Source organism: Cupressus sempervirens, chromosome 2, assembly GCF_028749045.1.
Source record: "Cupressus sempervirens isolate cs-2001-9-10 chromosome 2, ASM2874904v1, whole genome shotgun sequence".
NCBI classification, from domain to species: Eukaryota; Viridiplantae; Streptophyta; class Pinopsida; order Cupressales; family Cupressaceae; genus Cupressus; species Cupressus sempervirens.
In genome coordinates, this window is record NC_143119.1 from 689618517 (window position 1) to 689639990 (window position 21474).

Below are 21474 nucleotides of genomic sequence, written 5' to 3' on the forward strand. Positions count from 1 at the left end.
AAAAAAATCCAATCATTTTTATGATCAGAACAATATAGATCAGAGAGGAAGAGGCAAAAGAAAAGGATTTAGAAGAGGAGGCTTCCGTGGGAAATGTTTTCACTATGGAGAAGAAGGGCATAAAGTATTTGAACGTTCCTAGTGCCAAGGAAGGATAGATCAAAGAATTAAAGGCCAGGCCATAGTTGTATATGTCGATAAAGATGCAAGATCATCACATTCCAAAGATGTTGAAAGAGGAGAAGTCTTATTTAACAGAAGAGTCTTGCTAAGTGGTGAAAATGAACCTAATCAAAAAAGGAGCTTGTTTCACACAAGGTACAAATGTGAAGATAAGTTTTGTGATGTGATCATTGATGGTGGAAGTACTAACAATTTGGTGTTAGAAATGATGGTCACAAACTTCAAATTGAAGAGATAGAAACACCCATGTCCATATCATATTTCTTGGGTGCAAGATGACCACAAGGTCATGGTTAGTGAGCAATTCTCAATGAAGTTCAAGATTGGAAGCTACTAGAATGAGGTACTTTGTGATATCATACCTATGGGCATATGTCATCTATTTTTAGGTAGGCCATGATAGTTTGACATGCATGCTATACATGATGAGAAAAAAAATACCTACACTCTGACCAAGGATGGAGTGAAACATAAGTTGAAGTCATTGAAGGATAAAGAAGAAAAGGTATGTAGTGCTATGAGAATATGTTTTGTTGATAGAAAAGAGTTTCTCCAAGGTATGAAGCATGAGGATATGTATTTTTCTATAATTCCAAAAGATAGTAAAGAAGAAGTAGAGGAGGGACCTATAGAAGCTGCAAGTATGTTGGGAGAGTTTTATGATATTATGTCTAATAATGTACTTGATGGATTACCCCCAATGAGGAATATAGGTTACCAGATGGATTTGATTCCACGAGCTAGTTTTCCAAACAAGTTAGCACACAAAATGACACTAGTACAAAGTGAAGTGTTGAATGGACAAGTTCATTTTTTGTTGCAGAAGGGGTTGATTCAAGAGAGTCTAAGTCCATGTGTTGTACCAATAGTATTAGCAAAAGAAAAAAATGGAGAATGGGGGATGTGCACATATTCTCATTCTATTAACAAGATCACAATCAAGTACAAATTCCTATTGCCAATAATGGATGATATTATGGACTGTTTTAGTGGGGCTGAGCATTTCACAAAGATAGATCTGAATAGTGGATATAATCATATTCGTATAAGAGAAGGTGATGAGTGGAAGACTCTTTCAAGATAAGGGAAGGACTGTATGAGTGGTTAGTAATGCATTTTGGGCTAACCAATGCACTGAGAACTTTCATAAGACTCATGAATGAGGTACTAAAGGAGTTTCTAGGTAATTTTTTCATTGCTTTCCTAGATGATATTTAGAAATTTAGTAAGATATTGGAGGAGCATTTGATGCATATCTAGAAGGTGTTTGATAAGATGAGTGGAGAAAAGTTACTAATAAACCTAAAGAAGTGTGGTTTATTGATGTACCTAGGATTTTTAGTCTTAGTAGAAGGTTTGAAAATAGACCTAGAGAAAGTAAAGGCTATCCTTGAATGGCCTACTCCAAAAAGTGTACAAAGTTAAGATATTTTCATGGATAGGGAAGTTTTAGTAGTATTTATGGACCCTTGATTGAAATAATGAGAGGGGATAGGAAATAATTTAAGTGGACTATAGGAGCAGGTAAAAGTTTTAATTTGTTAAAACATAAAGTTATAGAGCAACCTATTTTAGCACTTCCAAATTTTAACGAGGTGTTGAAAGTAGATTGTGATGCTATTGGTATTGCAATAGGATCTTTTTTTCAGCCAAGAACATAAACATGTTGCTTACTTTAGTGACAAATTGAATGATGTGAAAAGAAAATATTATGTTATTGTTCAGGCATTAATGAAGTGGAGACATTATCTTCTCCCCAAGGAGTTTGTTTCATATACTAATATCAAGCTTTGCAATATTTGAATAGTCCAGGAAAATTAAACCAAAGGAATTTTAAGTGGGTTGACTTTTTGTAGAGTTTGCATTTCTTTTGAAACACAGGAGTGGGAAGTCTAATAGAGTTGTAGACGCTCTTAGTAGAAGAAACATTTTTCTAACAAAAATGCAAATTGAGGTGGTTGGGTTCAAGGAACTTAGTAATTTGTATCTAAAGGATCCTAATTTTGGTGAAGCATGGAATTCTTGTACATTTTATGTTACTCTTGATAGGAAAAAGTAGTTGGATTTCATAATCCAAGAAGGTATGTTTTTCAAAGGAAGCCAATTGTGCATTCCAAGAAGTTAAATGAGAGAGAATATCATCAAGGAGAAACATAGTGGAGGATTGGTTGGATACTTTGGTTGAGATAAAAACTTTTCTTTGGTTGCTAAGATTTATTACTAGACACATTTGTAGCAAGATGTGAAGAAGTTTGTATAGAGTTGTAGAGTATGTCAGATGGTTAAAGGAATGAAGAAAAATATAGGGTTATATCAACCATGACCTATACCAGAGAAGCCGTAGAATGATTCTATTTTTGTGGTTGTTGATAGGTTTTCAAAGATGGTACATTTCATTCCTTGCAAGAAGACTAGTGATGTTCATGTGGTAGAATTGTTTTTCAAAGAAGTGGTTAGACTACATGGTCTACCAAAGAATATAGTTTTAGATTGAGATACCAAATTTTTTAGGTATTTATGGCATACATTATTGAAGAAAAAGTTGAAGTTTAGTTCATCCCATCATCCATAGACTGATGGACAGAAAAAAGTTGTAAATTATTTTTTGGGAAATTTGCTGAGATGTTTGGGTGGAGATAAGCCAAAAGAATGGGATATGATTTTACCACAGGAAGAATTTGCATATAATAATTCTATCAATAGGAGTACTAGTAAATCACCATTACAAATTGTATATGGGAGTAGTCCTAGAAATGCTTTTGAATTGTGACAATTGGATAAAGGAAAGATAAGTAGTGTTGAAGTAGAAGAATTTGTTGTACATTTGAAAAACATCCATGAGGAGGTAAGGGAGCACATCATAAAGATGAATACACAATACAGCGCTAAGGAAAATGTGAAAAGGAGGTATAAAGAATTTTAGATAGGTGAAGTCACTGATCATTTGAGAAAGAATCATTTTCTAGTGGGTACATGTAATAAGTTGAAGATGAACAAGTTTGGACCATGCAAGATAGTGAAAAGGCATGATTCTGGAAATGTCGATGAAGTGGAGTTTTGACCTCAATTGAATATTTCACTAGTAATTAACATTTTAGATTTGATAGCATATTATGAAGGAGGTGATAGAGATGAAATTGTAGAAGCATAGAGGAGTATTCCAGTAGCTAGTCTGGCTACAAAGGAGATTGATGAGATACTACCCAATCATGTTAGAAAAAGTACAAGGAATGATACTTATGAAGAATGCCTAGCCAAATGAAAAAAGGTGGCCAATAGCAGATTCATCATGGCTCACAAGGGAGGAGGTTAATTGTCTTTGTTTTCCTCTACACACCTAAGTCGTGATAGAGTCACTTCTCAAATTATCTCAGGTGTCTGATGTAGGAGCATCCTAGGTGTATCGAAAATCTTGCATCACCCAAAAATATCTTTATTTTCACCTTGTTTCTATTTTAATAAGGACTAGTAGACAATAGGGTTACTATTTTTGGGAATATACTATCTTTAGCAAGTTTTTCATATGCGCTCAGAATGTCCTAATTTCAAATTTGAATATTCATCCTGGATATTATAGTCTACAAGTTGAAGCTTAGTGTCATATCATGTGTATTCATGTATTTATTATGGATTTTTGGTTTGCAATTTTGGTACATAAACTTTAGGCTCACTATTGGAGGCCATAAAATGCTTAGTTCAAGCTTGAAAACTCGATGGATGGGTGCTTTCATTGATTATATCATGTACATCAGACGTTAAGGTTTCCAAAAAAAGTGGCTATAATAGCCAATTGAAGCAATGGTTTGAGAGTTATAGTCTTTTAAAGTTGGATCGACCAAAACATCTAAATTAAATGTCAAAAATGTATTTGGCCAAATTTATATGTATTTTTATAGGGTCTATTAGCCCTAGGTAATAAGTTTGAGTGTCTATATCCTTATTGGGTGGCAAAAAATAGTCTATTTAGGAAATGCCCAAAAATTGTCTAGGATAGCTCTTGGTGATAGTGTTAGGATTAAACCATGAATAGAAATAACAATTACATGAAAATATGAATAACATTAGAAAATAATATATCACACAAAAAAGAAAACAAGACACCAAGATTAAATGTAGTTCACCCAAACCCTGGGCTATATCCACCAAACAACAAGTCCAATACTGTTACGATCGAGTGATTACAATCTATAATCCCTTACAGCTCAATACCACTGCAAGAACCAATTTTCACATCACACATTCACTATGAAATATTTAACCCTAATCCTTTTTATACAAGCTTTTTCCACTTACAAAATTAGGGCTAGAATAATAGAAAAATAGTAGCCGACGCCTTTTACAATAGAGGGGCATTTTTGGCTTTGAGGCATTGCACCTAAAAATCCCCGCGGGGGCGTTGCCCCTTGAACCCACCCTAGACTACAATAGGGAACGCACCTAGGGTGTTGACCCATGACCTTGTAGTGGCATTGCCTCTTGACCCATCTTTGGGTTGTTGCCCCCAAACCCTCTTAGAAATAATATGGAGAAGAGCCATGCTAAATAAATCTCTAAGTCTAATTACACTCCACATCACAACGGTTTCCCACTTTGAGACTAATTAGGCTCCACAAAAATAACCTCCCACTTGGAGACTAATCATAGCACTACTAAACTTATAGCTCTCATTGGAATATATCAAACCACCCTAAAGCCTATTGTTCTTTTATTCTTGTTCAGTCTACAAGACCAACCAAAGCTAAATAGGAATTCAACTTCTCCCTTGTCACTACCTTTATAAAAATATTTTTTAGACTTTTATCGGTATGTATCTCTTCCAACTTTAACTATCCATCATCCAAAAATGATCGAATGGAATGGTACTAAAACTGAATGTGTTTTTTCTTTGAATGCAGAGCTAAATTCCTTGCAAGATGAATGACACTCTGACTATCTATAAACAAATAATTATCCCTTTGAACATGTCACAATTCTTCCAAGAAGAACTAAAGCCATATCATCTCCTTGGCTACCTCTGTAGTAGCAACATACTCTGCCTCTGTAGTGGATTAAGCATTAATCTTCTGTAACCTAGAAACCTAGTTCATGACTTCCCCACCAACAATAAATATATAATTTGTAGTACTCTTCCTGGTATCAATATTCCATGCCAAATATATTTCAACATAGCCTTGTAAGTTAGTAGTAGAGCTCCCAAAGTGTAAACACTTACTAAATGTTCCTCTCAAATATTAGAGAATCCATTTAACTACATTTCAATGGTCAATTCATCGATGACTCATATACCTGCTAATGACTCCTAGTGCATGTACAATACTTGGCCTTGTACATACCATAGCATATATCAAGCTTCCTACAACTAAAGCATAGGTTACCTTGAACATCTTATTCTCCTCTTCTTGTGTCTTTGGACACATCTCCTTAGTCAACTTAAAATGACCAAGCAAAGGTGTGCTGACAACTTTAGCATTCCCCATAGAGAAATGTTGCAACACCTTCTCAACATAATCATCTAGAGACAATGCCAATTTCCTATTCTTCCTATCTCTACAAATATTCATGCCAATGATTTTATTTTCTGCCCCCAAATCCTTCATAGAAAATGTATGTGCTAATTGGCATTTCAACCCTTAATGTGATCCATGTTAGACCCAACTACAAGCATATCATCAACATATAAACATAAAATAATTTAGCTATCATCATCCAACCTCTTCAAATGAATACAATGATCTAAATTACACCTACTATATTGATGTTCATGCATAAAACTATCAAATTTTAGATACCATTGCTGAGGTGCTTGCTTCAAGCCATATAAACTTTTCTTCAATCTACACACTAAGTTCACCTTACCTTTGACCTCAAAACGTTATTGTTGAGCCATATATATATATATATATATCTTAATCCAAATCACCATGAAGTAAGATTGGTTTAACATAAATTTGATCCAAATGCAAATCATTAGTAGCCACAATACTTAAAATAGTGCAAATAGAAGTCATTTTAACAATAGGAGAAAATATCTCATCAAAATCAATGCCCTTTTTCTATGCAAATTCTTTTACCTCTAACCTGGTTTTAAATATTTTCTTACCTCCATCCTCTTCTTTCAACCTATAAACCCATTTATTCTATATAGCCCTTTTACCTGCAGGCAACTTGCATAAATCCCAAGTGTTATTTTTCAGCAAAGAGTTCATTTCATCTTTCATTGCATAGTCCCATTGAATCTTAGTATCCACTTGCATAGCTTCATCATAACATTCAGGTCCACTAGCACTAGTTAGAAAAATAGAATACAAAGAGGAAGAAAATATTTTTGGAGATCTAATGAGCCTTCTTGATCATCTAATATTCACTAGTGTGTGTGGCATTTATTTTTGTGATTGTTGCATATCATGGGGAATGGTTGGAACATCATCTTTTAGAGTATCATCTCGCACTACATAATCATCTTCTTCCTTCCCACGTTGTCTTAATAGATCTTTGTACAACACTTTCTCATTGACTGTGACATCCCTACTTCTTATAATATTATTATTTTCAAAATCCCAATGCCTATAAGGGTATGTGCAAGATCACAGTCAACCAAACTATGCTCTTAAATGGCAATACAAAATCAAAAAATTAGGGTTATGTCAACTTGATGTGCAATTTTCTAGTTGTTATTGACTTTATATCAAAAAGTTAAGAGAAAAGAATCTCTAGAAAATTGAATCTAGTTTCTAAACTACTAGGACTTATCTCAGAAAAATAAAAATTGATTGGTCAAAATTTTGAGTTTTAATGAAATATTACAAAAAAATTAGAACAAAAATAAGTAGAGGTATGGTTGACCACCTTAATCAAAATCAAATGATAATATTTTTAATAATATTCTAGATATAAGTAGTAGACTCATGCTTGGATGTGACACATTTTTTTGGTATTTTTATTCTAAATAAATAATTAATAACAACCTTAACTAATTCAAAACATTACAAAATTCAATTTTTCATTCTTTTTCCTTATAGTAGAAGAAACATAGAATGTGATGCATCTTTTGGTTTTTAAAAATGTTGTACCATTTGAAAGTTATAGTTATTTTTCAAGTAGTGTGTTAGTCAACACTTTATATGTAACACCATTAGAAAATAAGTAATAATTACTTACTAAACATAGAATTTGACAAACCTTACATTTATAGAATGATAAGAAAATTCTTAAGAAACTCTTCTCATTTCATCAAATTTTGGTCAAAAAAAAGTCATCAGCTACATGTTTGAAGTAAAAATCACATAAAAACAAGCCAAAAGCACATTTTTAGAATGTTTTTAAAGTTGACCATATAGATTTGGTATCAAAAGATATAGTATACCTTATAAAAATATTAATTGTTTTCATTTAGTGTCAGGGTGGGTGGGAAAAAAGTTGGAATAGATTTTGAAATGGTTTGAGATATTTTAGAACTATAGATTTTTCAAATCACCACTTTTTGACACACCATGATCCTACACATACCCATAACCAAATCCATTAATGTCATATCCAAAAAAATTACACAGTTATTTGACTTAGCTTCTAGCTTGGTTCCATTTTTAGAATCTATATGAACAAATACTTCACAACCAAAGGTTCTAAGAAAAGAATAACTTACCTTCTTACCAATGCATGCTTCCTCTGGAATACCACAACCCAAAGGAGTAGAGGGGCCTTTATTAATCAAATATAAAAATAGTATTAACAAGCTTTTACCACATGTTTAAGGGAAACATTGCATGCAATATCATGCTTCTTGCACTCTCCATTATAGTCCTATTCATGCATTTAGCCACTCCATTTTCCTGTGGAGTCCTTGGAATAGTTTTCTATCTATGAATACCATTAGTGGAGCAATAATATTCAAATTCATGACTAAAATACTCACCACCATTATTAGATCTAAGACATTTTAATTTCTTTCCAGCCTCATTTTCAACCAATCATTTCCCTTTCTTAAAAAGTTGAAATATAGTAGATTTATGTGTAAGAAAATAAACCCATACTTTTCTAGTTGCATCATCAATAAATATAACATAATAATGAGAGCCACCAAGGGAAGATACCTGAGCTCATCCCATACATCTGTATGCACAAGCTCTAATTTCTCCCTTTTATTTTCCTTCCCAACCTTCACAAAACTCTCTCTCTCTTGTTTTCCATACACACAAATTTCATAGAAATTCATATTAACACATTTTAAACCTGGTAAAATATTTTTTGAATGAAGTACTTTCATATGTTTCTCACTCATGTGCTCAAGTATATTGTACCATAGTGTTTTATTAGAATCTACAACTATTTGTTCTCCCTAGTCAACTATAGTAACTATTCTTGAACATTTAGTTTTCTCTAAAATAATTAAATTAGAAGGAACCATATGACCTATATAAAGATATATAAGGTGCCTATTTTCACACCTTTTTCTACTACAAGGGAACCTTATGAAACCTTTCAATTTTTATCATTAAAAGTAACTACACAACCCTCATCACCAAGTTACCCATCTACAATTAAATTCTCACTCAATCTTGGAACATTTCTTAGCTCATGTAGTAGCCAATGATTCCCATTCTACAACTTAATCTTAACTTTTCCCTTTCCAACAATCTATTAGGGTTCATTATCCCCCTAATAAACAAGCCCAAAATCCCCTTAGACATAATCAATAAAATAACTTCTATGAGGTGTAGAATGAAATGAAGCACGAAAATACTTTCTAAAGATAGAAGCAAAGCATTCTCTTTGGATTCGTTACTTACCACATTTGTCTTGTTGTTTCCATATTGCCTTTTTCCTTCATTTTTCTTTTGAGTCCAATAGTCTTCCTTCTTATGCCTATTTTACCACAGTACCAGTAGTGGTTTAATCGTCTTGATTGAGACCTCCTCCCCTTTGACTTTCCTCGTGATTTCCTATGATTTCTATAATTGCTTCCTCTTTCAATCATTCTGCCTCTACTTCATCTGTTCAAAGTGCTTCCTTATGTAGATCTACCTAAGGATTTACTATGAGTTTCCTCACTCAGAATAACACTGATCACATCTTTATATTTTACGGTACAAGATCCAAAAATAGAATTAATCACAACCATTACCAAGCCATTCTAGCTTTCAGGAAAAAAACAAAAAATCAAGAGAGCCCTAATTTCTTCATCAAAATTGATACCCACAGAAAATAACTAACAATTAATAGTATCAAACTCATTTAAATGATCTACAATAGACCCACCTTCATTCATCTTCATATTAAATAAACACTTCATTAGAAATACCTTGTTTAAAGTAGAGGACTTTTTATACAATTTCTTTAATATTTCCATTAACTCTTCTATTGTCTTTGCTTTTGTAATATTAAATGACACCGATGGTGCTAAGCATAATCAAATGCTTCCAAGTGCATTTCTATCTAAAAGATCCTAGTTGTCATTTGTCATAGATCCTTAATTCTTGGTTTTTACTTCCAATGGCTTCCATAGATCCTTTTGATAAAGATAGTCCTCCATTTCCATTTTTGATAACTGAAAGTTTTGCCCATTAAACTTGTCAACCCTCAACTTACCCTCATTTTCCATCACTCCCACTCAACTATGAGACTCCCACTCAACTATGAGACCTTCCTACAGAGGATCGCTAAAAAAAATATGATGGTCTAGCTAAAAAAAAAAAAATGACAACCATCTAGCTCTGATACCACTTGTTAGGATTAAACCATGGACATAAATTACAATTACATGCAAATATAAACAATATTAGAAAATAATAGATTACAAAGAAAAGAACACATGACACTAAGATTTAACATGGTTCACCCAAACCTTGGGCTACATCCACCAAAAAACAAGTCCAATATTATTACAACCTGATTACAATCAGTAAACCTTTATAGCTCAATAGTACCATAAGAACCAATTTTTGCATCACACATTCATTGTGAAATCCCTAACCCTAAGCCTTTTTATACAAGCCTTTGTCACTTACAAAATTAGGCCTTGAATAATAGAAAAATAGTAGGTGACACCTTTTATAATATAAGGGCATTTTTGGCTTCCTGAAGACCTTGTAGGGGCACTGCCCCTTGATCCCATCTTGGGGGCCCAAACCCCCATAGAAATAATATGGAGAAAAATTGCACTGAATAAACCTCCAAGTCTAATTAGGCTCCACATCACAATAGATAGTTCATAGCTTTGTCTTGTAATTTATATTAATAAAGGTGCCCATGTGGGTTAGCATATTGTAATTATGAATTATGTAATTATGCATTTGCAGCAATAATAAGAAGCCCATATTTTGTTCTCACAATTATTGTTATTTCTTTGTTTATGTTATGTGTTTATGGTATTAAGTGGAGCACCCTTCATCACTTGACCTCATGCCACACATTCTATCCTTTGCACCAAGTTTGTGGGACTTTGATAAGCAAAAATTCCTTGTTTAGTACGGGTCCTCCATAGTACTCATGTGCAAGTCAAGTTTCCAGAGGTTGTGCATTATGTTTTGATAAAACATTTTGGACCATTTTTTTTATTATGCGAGTTATGAGTTGATTGCCAACCCCTTTTTGGGAGACTGCATGCTAGCATCCATCCTTAATTGCACCTTAGAAGTAGTTTACTATCTATTGTTCATTAGTGATGGACATCCTTTCATATCCCATGCTATGTGAGCTTCTACAAGATCCTCCTACATGTCATTTTTGACGCTCTACAATAGGTAATTTTGATCCTTTCGTGGGTTCCTAGCCATTGTTAGTTGTTTTCCAATAAATTTGATTTTGCATTAATTTTGGCATGCATGTGAATTATTTTCCCAAGCTATCTATTTCCAACATGTGGTACCATAATGGCTACCAACTATTTTTCTTCAACTTTGGCCCTTTTTATGAAAGGAGGAGATTTTTCACCGTGACTAGGTTATTTATCCCAACATAGTGTATTTTTTCTGGCATTTTGTTGCCTTGATGACCATTAGACCATCCAATTTGGGTTCATCACTTGCTGACATCACCACTATATTGGTGTACCTATTTTCCCTCCTCACTCTATTTGGACCTATCTTTACATTTTTTCTCATGTCTTGAGCATATGATTTGATTTTTGCAAACAAGACATTGCTGAAAGTTTGGTTTTGAGCTCAACCAATGACAAAGGTATTTTTTAGTTTGATACCTTTATATTTTTATTTTCTTCTATCAAAGTTAGAAGTTCTATTTTGTACTTTGGAAGACATATTTTGAGCATTTGGTCTTTGATTTGGGAATTCTATGTATCTTTGGAAAGTTTTTTTGGTACTCTTTATAGTTATGGTGGTTTTTTTTCTAGATTTTATTCTAGTTACATGAACAATTTAGTATTTTTCTTTTTGGCATACTGATGGATATCCTGGTTGTTTTAGGTTTGTGGATCGATTTTGTTTCTTTAGATCTTTTTGCATGGGATGCACCATCTATTCTAGTAGCCTTACGTCTCTTTAGGTCTTTATCAAAATCTATTACATACATTTTTGTAAATGCACTAAGATAAAGTGGTATATTCCATCTCTATTTTTGTTTCCATTATTCTCCATTTTTTTCCCTTTTGATTCAAGAAGTTTCATCTAAGGACAATCATGCATATTATTAGATTCTTTTGATTCATCATATTGTGTGTCTTCTTGTACATGCACTACTCTGATTAAAATGACATGGAAGGTTGATGTTCTTCCTTCCATGACATATATGAGTTTTCCTTCCATAACATATATGAGCTTGATCACCTCAGTACACCCATATGTATTGTTTTTTGTATCTTGATCATGGTTCATTGACATGTTGTTCTATTGGCTCACTTTTCCAGTTGTCTTTCACATCACCCTTGTCTACATTACTTGGGGGGGTTCTTCTATTGGTTCTTATCCTTCCTTGTATCATTTACCATTTAGACACTCTTATTTTTATTCCTACTATAGATGTAGCCTTTCATGTTTGATTGATCATATTTTTAGGCCTTGGTGTTCCAAGCCATCTATATCTTTGACTTTAGTTTTTTTCCTTTGTCTGTCTCTTGATTTGAGTAATTTCTTTTGGTGACACTCATATAGATTATAGTCTTGTCTACTTTGTTAGGTTCTTTTTTGGTGGAGGTTCTTTAGATCAAGAGTTACATTGTGGCTTCTTCATGCTTCAATGATAACATGGATGAAACCAGATGATGGATAGGTTAAAATTTATTTTAATGGGGATTCAAAAAAAAACCTAGGACCATTAGGGGTCAAGTGTGTGGCAACCTAGATGCTTCAAGAAATATATTGGTAGTTAAATTGGAGATGGCGAAGGGCTGACTATATAAATAATTAGGCACTTAAGCCACCCTACATGAAATTTAGATGGTTTGATGTATTAATATGGAACAAATCCACCATGAAGAAGATTCTCAAATTATCATCAACTTGTAATTGAAAATATTTTTTCATGAGCCTAGAAGATTAAATTTTTTATTATGAATATTCAAATTAAATTGTAAATTATTTTGAACTTAAAATTATCCCACATATATATGAAAGGGAACTCACTTACTGACTCATTGTCCAAGTTGATGGCATATATAATATCATGAATTGATTATCAATCATGGTTTTGTTTGATGCAACCTAAATTGATGGTAGATGTGTATAATGCAACCTCTTTTTATGAGGCAATGTTAGTGGAGGATGGTTAAGTGAGGTAGATCAAAAGGTCATTATTACACATGATTCTTTGGGCATTGGAATGTGTCTATGAATGATTTCTTTTGGTACACAACCCCATTTAATGTATTGGTGGTAAAGGAGGGTTTGTGAAACTTGGAAACTAAGATGGAGGCCAATTTTAGTTTGTAAGTGATTAAGAAGAAAATGTCATTCAACAAAAAAATTTTAGAGGAAAGATTAAGAATTGTCTTTTCCATGGATGACCCATTTTCTCTCACTATATTAGCAAAGTACAAAAATTATATGAAAATTGAAAACATATATTCCATTTCTTGTGCAAGGGGCCTCAAGTTTGATATTAAAAAAAGGAGGGCAAAAGAGTGGTTGAGAACTATGTGAAATTAGAATGACATCAAGGAATGAATATTTGTTTGGCCCTTGTTGAACTAGGGCATGATATTGTAAGTACATGAGGGAATCAGTTTCATGTTATTGGATCCCTAGAGAATATTCATTCTTTTTTATTGTAACGTGTATTGGAGAATGAAGAGAATAGGAAATGTTCTTGATAGTGAAAATAGGTTTTGAAGGGACCCTAAAACCCTTTATAGTGCTACATAATAAAACATTAAAAGACCAAGCTAACAAGAAGCAAAGCTAAAAAATGACTGCAACCAAAAAGTATAGCTAGAAAGGCCACCAAGATAGGGAAGCCATAAACAACAAAAAAAGAACAACCAAAACTAGGAGTGCATGTTGTTAAGGTGTTTTGAAGCCTCATTCTCTAGAGTGGCCATATTTCCTACAACCTCTTTGATCTCATTGAGCTCATTATTATACTCAGAGACATTATTCTTCTTGTTGGGCCTAGTCCTACTCCCTAGGCCTTTTGTATCAGCTCCAACACCCCAATCATCTATGATGATCATTTCCTTTTCCATTCCCTTTCCCTTGAGTATTTTGATAAGAACCTTGAGCTTTTCATTAGAGGCTTTTAGGATAACGTAGCTCTAGTTAGGTATGCCTCATAGGGTAGCATGAGTTGCATTCACTTTGTTACTAAGATCCAACACTTTTTCTTCCAAGCTATAGAAGGTAGCAAGGTCAACATACTAGTAAGACTCAATTCTATCCCTTTCCACATATGACTTATTTCCTTTCATTAGACTCATTCTCTCCTTAACCTCAATAATATGGTGGAACACCCATTTAATGGCCTTAAAGTTGTCCATCATGATGTTCTTAGCATTGTTGAGAAAATTGAAGTCATCTTCCTTGTTGAAGTCACTCATGATCAACATAGAAGGCTCAATTAGATTCTAGAGCTCCACCTTCCCTTTCAAGTCTTCGTGAATTTGTAGGTTGATAAATTTCTCTAGCAATCCCCAAGAAGATGTTGTCCATGTTGAAAGAGAATATTTTTGAAGAATAGAAATGATGGAGATTGTTGAAACCTATCATGGGAACAATCATTATTTTGTCATTGATGTCAAACTTGCTACTTATCGGTGAGTCAATTGCTACCTTTTGTTTGAATGCTATCATTTGATTGATTGATGAAGAGGATTTGAAAAGAAAGGATAACACGAGCACCTAGAGAAACGTTGAGTTATATGGTGTATAAAAGTAGCACTAAGACCAAGTAAGACTTTGATGATATAGTGTATTATTTATCCACTTAATGCTACAATGAAAGGATGCATGAGAAAAGACAAGAACAAGACTAAGCAAAGAAATGTGTGTACCAAGCCTAACTGAGCAAATAGTCAAAGCCAAGAAACTTAGTTCAGGATGAGAAAAGTGAAATTCAATATGTGTTGAGCAAAGGAAGTTTAGTACGTGTCAAGCACCAGTAAGACTTAGTTCATCCCTAGCAACATGGTGCTGAACAAAAATTTATTGCTGAGTGATAGTATAAAGATTTTAATCAATGATTTGATGAACTTGAGCCAACAAAGTTAATTTCTTGAATTGTGTATGTTGGAAATATATGATAGGTTAGGTTATTGAGTGGGGAGGGGTGAATTAGAAGCCAATAAAACTTTAAATCACTTCACCAATTAATCCTTCATATATTATTCTAATCTAATTGTGTGCATGAAAGAATGAAAGCAATAAAACATTCATAACACTTTGACATAAGATATGGTGACCTAGAAAGCTTCCAATTATAAAGTAAAACTTGAGTACTTGAGTGGGGATGATACTCACAAGCTTTAGTACTATAGTATAAAGTTGGCCTATTAAGGCTTAACATTATCCACTTTCGGTGATCTACCCTATTAGGAGCAAGAAGGACTATTAGATCCACCTCATTAAAGGATTTACAAACATATAGTGAAGTATGCACTCTATTAGGAGATTTATCAAAAGAATTTTATGTCCACTCGGTTAAAGTGTTTGACTGATGTACCTTTGAGAATGAATCATTGGCTAATATCTGATTTGGAACTATGATTTTCCTTTTAAGATTCCTTGATTTACAACAATCACCTAACTATAATTGATAAGTCTTTGTTGTACCATATGCTGCTTGTGGCCTTGTTCAATTTGCATATATCTTCTCTTACTTCTTCACATACTCATACTTAATTACTTTTGGATATGATACAATACATTACATATATATCAATCCAATTAACTACTTATTGGATTTATCTACAATACCAAATTCATCATAATTCACAAAGTCAGCCGATTGCTATAATATAGGTTCAAAAGAAAAATTCAATGATGTTCTAACATTCGGTAAACACTATCAACACTCAAAAAACTTTGGCACTCAATTGAAGTTGAATCTATTAGAAATTCTTTAGAATAACTGAGAGGGGGGGTGAATTAGTTATTCAAGGTCCAGATGTCCTAATAAAACATTTTACTAAGTATAGTGTGCCCATTTAAACTAACCATACATCCAAACTAAACATTATTCTTAGCAAGTTACTGATAAATCAACATTGAGGAATAAGACATGAAAGATGAATACATAACACAATGATTTACATGGACACTCAATTTGGGAAACACCACTAGTAACATGCTACTCCTTTCTCACTCTTCTAAAGTGATTCCCTGTGAAAAGCTTGACCTATTAAAGGCTACAAAACACATTGTTAAATGTGATCCGATTAAGGGATTTCAATGACCTTGTTAGAAATGAGCCTAGTTAAAGGACTTTAGAACATTCACTTGGAATGTCACCTTGTTAAAGAATTTTAAAAACGGCTATTAAACCGACCTAAGACCATAGGATTTTTCCCTAACTAATACAATTTCTAGAGAGTAACAATAAGGGCTTTTGATCTGACACAACTCACAACATAACTTGCAAATTTTAGATCTCAATTCAGCTCACAAATTTGCCTAGCTTTTAGTCTCTGTAGCTTTGACAGGTTGTCCTTCTTTCAAGATTTGTCTCCTTGAGTCTCCATACTCATTGTGCCAATGTAATCACCTCTATGGTCATCTATCAAAGTAGAGTCTTTGCGTTTTGTTCCTCCTTCTTGATGCCTTCTCCTTGTCACCACACACTATCTCCAACCACTCTTGCTTCTTGACCTATAAATCCTTAAATAAAAGTCTAGAATGGCTTTCCTGCTCTAATCTTTCTACTCTTATTTTGGATTTGAATGGATTAGGTAAGATACAATATATCTTCCCCTTATCTCATTTCTTCTAGAAACATCATGTAGAATCCTCATGTATTCACCAAAAAATGGTTAACCTAAAATTATATGCCACTAGCTCATCATTCTTATCTTCTATTTGGTTCACAAAATTCAAGGTAACAAACTTATCAGCTTAGATCTAGCAAATCTTTGACTTTTCAAGTAATGCAGTAGCTCGACACTATTGACTTTCTGATCCTCATCACATACTATATTACTTGGCATCTACTGTATTACTTGACACCTACTATGGATTCACTTGGCATCAACTAAGTTTTACTAAATCTTGGCACCTATTACATTTTCTCTAGCTCGGCACCTTTTGTTTCACTCTGCACACACTAGATTTTGTATTTTCTTGGCTGTTACTGATAATCTTCTTCACACTAACTAACTTGCTCAGCACCCATTGATGAATTTAGTCAAGCTTTGTAGACAATCTTGTTACAACTTATTCTTCCAAAGTTTATAAGTTAGGCCAACCTCTCTATATTCAAATGTATTATCAATACATCATTTTACCATTGTCTTAACTAACCCTTGCACTTTATTACAAAACCATAACTCAACCTTTCCTTTAGGTGCTTTTGTTACATCTTATTGATTGAATCCTCTTCATAAATCAACTAAGTTATAGTACTTGGATCTTATAAGAAATTTTCATTCCAACAAATAGTAGGTTTAACATCAATGAAAAAACAATGATTTTGAAAACATTCTTTATCAACAATCTCCCTTCTTCAATAATGATCTTTTCAATCAAACTTCAACAATCTCCCTCTTTGGCATTGATGGCAAACCAAACTGATCAACCAAGTTATCAAAGTGATAACTAGGTTAAAAAAATAAGTCAAATGTCAAAAAGAAACTTGTTGTCATTACTATTCTCATTAGCTTTCATATCTCCCTCTTTGCTGATACACTGTCTTCTCTTTTTTTTGTTCTACTCCTCTCTAATCTGTTATGCTAATTGATACCTTTGCTTCTACTTCTCCCTCTTAGTTTTTGTTTCCTTTCTCCTTCCTTTTTGTTATTTCTCATTATACACATTTGATCCTTTAGCTTTGATCAGTTTCTACTATTTCTCCCACTTTGACAATAATGCTAGAGATGTGTTGTTTCAACATCGTGTCATGGAAGTGTGGCATTTGTAGGAACTCCAATTTCTCCCTCTGTCACATTGCCTATGACTTGATTGGAATTTTAGCATTTTAATTACTTCAAGAAAAACCTAAAGTAAGGATCCTCTACATCAATTTATATCATTTTAGTAATCAACTCATTTGATGCAAGGTAGTCTTGTTGTTGCTCAGATAGCCTTAGCTAGGGGTATCACCCCTAACTTACCTCTAAGATACTCAAATGCATTTTTAGGTAATGTTTTTGTGAAAATGTTAGAAATTTGTTCCTTTGAGTTGACATATTCCATCTTCACTTGTTTTTCTTCCATCATTTCTCTTATGTAGTGATACTTAATAACAATATGTTTTCTTTTGGCATGCATCATAGTATTCTTTGATATGTTGATGGAACTTGTGTTATCACAATAGAGTATCATAAGTTCAGTTACATCTTCCTTCATACCTTGCAATAGATGTTTGATCCATACAACATTGGTGCAGTTGATTGTAGCAGCAACATAATCAGCTTTACAAACTTTTCCTTTTGCTAGTCCAAGTGACTAATCTTTCACCTAAGAAGGGTGCTCCTCCATTGGTACTTTTCTATCATCTATATTACTTCCCTATCTACATCAATGTACGCATTCAACTCAAACTTTCCAATCCTCTTGTAGTATAAACCAAAGTCATCTATTCCTTTTGGATACCTCATTATTCTTTTCACTGCTATAAGATGATTTTCTCTTGGGTTTGCAAAAAATCTTGCCACTATTCCAATAGATAATGCAATGTCTAGTCTACTATGTACAACATACTATAACTTTCTAATCATTGATCAATACATTGTTTGATTTACTTTAGCTCACTCATCATTCTTGGATAACTTATGTCCTATTACCATTGGTGTACTGACTGGTTTTGAATGCTCTAAGCCAAATATTTTGAGTATCTCCTTGATATATTTTGATTGAGTCACAAATATGTCATGTTTCAGTTGATGTACTTGTAATCTAAAAAAGAATTTGATTTCCCCAAACATTGACATCTCAAAATCATGTTTCATCTGATCAGCAAAATCTTTGCATAGTGCATCTTTTCCTCCAAATATTATATCATCAACAAAGGTTTCAAATATCAGAATATCTTTACCTTTCTCTACCTTGATATATAGGTTGCTATTGTCATCTATTCTCTCAAATCCTATCCTCGCAAGATATTTGTGAACTCTTTCATACCAAGCTCTTGGTTCTTGTTTCAAACTATAAAGTACTTTATGTAGTTTGCAAACCATATCCTTGTTGTCATCAACAAATCCCTCTAGTTGTTCTACGTAGACTTCCTCTTCTAGTATACCATTTTTAAAAGATGATTTTACATCTATTTGGTAGACCTTAAAACCTTTGTAAGCAGCATATGCAAGTAGAGTTCTTACTCCTTCTATCCTTGCAATAGGGGCAAATGTTTCCCCATAGTCTACTCCTTCTTGTGCATAACCTTTCCAGATCAGTCTAGCCTTATTTCTTGTGATCTCACCATTCTTATCTAGCTTGTTGCTAAATACCCACTTGGTACCAATCACATTCTTATCAATAGGTCTTTGAGCTAAAGTCCAAGTTTTGTTCTTCTCTATCTTCTCAATCTCGTCTTCCATAGCTTTACACCAGTCATCATCTTGTAATTATCTTTCACTATTTTGGGTTCAATTTTTCTTAGTAGACATGATTCATTTCTTCATCTATTCCTTGTCATTTTTTTGGCTTCCTTGTCACCAATGATTATTTCAATAGGATGATGTCTTCTCATATAATTGGATAACCTTGGTTTTTTCATTGTTTCCATGTTTGGTGTTTTAGCTTTAGAGTCACTATGCACATCTCTTTCTTGTAGTTCATCATCTCTTTCATGTGTACTAAGTTTAGAGTCAGAATGTGCATTTTCTTCATTTTGCAACTTAGCTTCTAAATGCAACTTAGCATTTACTGGTCCTAACTCAGCTAATACTAAAACTTGTTACTGATTCCCAAATTGATTGGCAGTTTCTTCTTCAGGAGGCATTCCTTCATAGAAGTATAAAAAAGATCTATACACTTCTAGTTTCTTGATGGATTCATCATTTTGAACTTTTGTATGCTCATCAAAATTTACATTTGCACTCTCCATAATTTTGTTAGTTTAAGTATTTAAACACTTATATGCTTTATTTCTAGTGGAGTATCCAAGCAATATACCTTCACAACTCTTTGCATCAAACTTTCCATTTCTAGAATCTTTAAGAATATAGCACTTACAACAAAACACTTTGAAATGTCTTACATTGGGTGAGTGACCATACAATAATTCAAAAGGTGTTGCATTTGTACCCTTTTTAATTTTTACTCAATTTAGGCTTTAAAAAGTTGTACTTATAGCTTCTCTCCAATACTTTAGAGCAACATTCTTCTCCATCATTAATGTTTTGGCACAGTCCATCACTAATCTATTCCTCCTCTCTACAATTCCATTCTGTGGGGAAGTTTTAGGTGCTGATATTTGTCTCTTAATTCCTTTATCATTACAAAATGTCTCAAATTCTTTTGATGTGAACTCTCCTCCTCTGTTTGATCTTAGGAACTTCAAAATCTTTCCTATTTCTTTCTCAACTCTAGCATTATTATATATATCTATCTCCTTTGTAGATTTGCACTTCTATTGGTCCACATAAGTCAGTATGGACTAACTTTAATACTTCTTTAGAAGTGTAAGTTTTACTTTTGAAACTTGACTTGGTTATCTTTCCTAGCTGACACTATTTGCACATTGTGTTGTCAAGCTTCTTTAGTTTAGTCAAGCCTCTGACTTTCTTCATTTTGTTGATGCTAATCAGATTATCAAAGTTGACATGACAGATCCTCTTATGCCATAGCCACACATCATCAAATTTTACAATAAGACAAGTAGCATCCACCATATCTAGGTAAAATAGATTACTCCTAGTTTGATCTCCTTTTCCTATCAGATTTCCATCAGAATCATAGATTTTGGCAATTTTGTCTCCAAATTCTACTTTGCATCCTACGTTGCTTAGCCATGACACACTTAGAAAATTGTAGTTCAATCCTTCAACATAATATGCATTATCACGTGAAATTTTCTCTATAAACTTAATGGAACCTTTTCCTTTGATTAGACATGGATCATCATTTTCAAATCTAATACTATTTCCATCATACTGAGTTAAGGTAAAAACCTATTTTTGTCTCCTGTCATATGATGTGAACACCCACTATCTATGATCCACCTGTCATTCTTTTTTACATAGGTTACTAATGTTGTTGCCTCATCTTCATCTGATTCATCCTTCATGGCTACATAGACTACCTATTGGTGTAAATAAGTATTTACTATTTACACTTGCTTAAGTTTACTTAGGTTAATGCATTATTTTATTATTTTATTTTGTGAGACACTTAGGAGTTTGTGCACCTTTTTGAGTTTTCATTTGACAACATAGAAGTACACAACTCTATTTTAGCACATGGTGTCTACAACACTAATTTTTATGTCACACCCTTGTAGGCTTATCCTCTCATCACCACACTTACTTCTGTGCTTAATAGAGGATAACCCATATCTAGTGGACATGTGCCTAGTTGTATGACTTATCATGTAGCTGATTACGAAGCATTCTAGATGTATCTCAAAGGCCTTTATAAATAGGCACTCCTAGTGTACTTTCATGTGAAATATTGAATATATCATCATTTCAATCATACTCTCTCTCTTGGTCTACAGTTGTGCTTGTGTTTGAGTTCTTGGTTCTTGGGTGAATTT

General features: G+C 33.4%; 1 pseudogene; it reads left to right on the forward strand.

The window, feature by feature from the left end:
* The first annotated feature begins 1147 nt into the window (after positions 1 to 1147).
* The window catches only part of LOC149575262 (serine/threonine-protein kinase VPS15-like), a 78454-nt pseudogene continuing 58127 nt past the window's right edge, over positions 1148 to 21474 (forward strand).